The sequence below is a fragment of the Olea europaea genome, unplaced genomic scaffold (assembly GCF_002742605.1).
Source record: "Olea europaea var. sylvestris unplaced genomic scaffold, O_europaea_v1 scaffold463, whole genome shotgun sequence".
NCBI classification, from domain to species: Eukaryota; Viridiplantae; Streptophyta; class Magnoliopsida; order Lamiales; family Oleaceae; genus Olea; species Olea europaea.
In genome coordinates this window covers 122,220-123,252 of record NW_019262940.1, presented here as the reverse complement: position 1 = coordinate 123,252, position 1,033 = coordinate 122,220, and the positions used below count along the sequence as shown (strand labels likewise).

General features: G+C 38.8%; 1 pseudogene; it reads left to right on the top strand.

The window, feature by feature from the left end:
- The window catches only part of LOC111388163, a 12,204-nt pseudogene extending 11,685 nt beyond the window's left edge, over positions 1–519 (top strand).
- Positions 520–1,033: the final 514 nt, after the last annotated feature.

Genomic DNA, 1,033 nt, shown 5'->3' with positions numbered 1-1,033 from the left:
TCTGATAAGATTCTCCGGTGAAAATTATTCTAACGACATGTTTATGTATGGTGTAGGCAATGATGCTACAAGTGTAGGGTGGCGCCAGCTATCTCCACCACTTCTACAGCGGCGCCAGCCGAAAGGGTTGGGGAGATGACTGTGGAGAGGGTGGAGCCGTCGACGAAGGTGCCTAGGGTGAAGAATTATAGAGGTGTTAGGAGGCGGCCATGGGGAAAATTTGTAGCGGAGATAAGGAATCCATCAAAAAATGGGTCCCGAGTATGGCAAGGTACATATGAGACAGCGGAGGATGCTGCATTGGCCTATGATGGGGCAGCGTATCATATTCGTGGCTCACGAATATTGCTGAATTTTTCGCACAGGATAAATTTTGGCAAGCTAGAGCCCATCCGTGTTACATTGAAGAGGACTTCAACGTCACCGGATCAGATTTCTTATTCCCGTTCATCAAAAAATAGGGCAACTAAGAAGCGGAAGAAGGTGGTTGCACCGCCAGTGGTGCAAAATGGGTGCTGACTATGTAGTTGTTATTTAAATCATGCTATATGTATATTCTTTTTTTGACATCATGATTGACATTGTGCCACTTGATGACACATGGTTTGACAATTAAAAAAAAATTGTGCCCAACACTTTTTGAATTCCCATTAATGTACACCAAGATGTTGTAAGTATTATCCCTAAGTCCAATCAACTTTGGACATAAATACTTCTGATATATAATTAATGCAATTTAATGGCAGATCTATTATTTAATTAATAGACAATTAAATAAATAATAAAGTCCGTAGATTCAAATCTTCATAATTTGTTAATCACAAGGAGTTGTGATTGTGATATACAAATTACATCTGATTGAATTTTAAATTGTCCGTGGTCGTAAGTAATAACGAGATACAAATATCGTTATTACGGATAGACCATCACGTGTGTCATTTCTTACTTGTGAAGTAAGTAGCTGATCTCACAAGCTAAAGTGTGGTGACACTTAAATGAATACGTGGATGTTTTGTTATAAAACAAAACATTA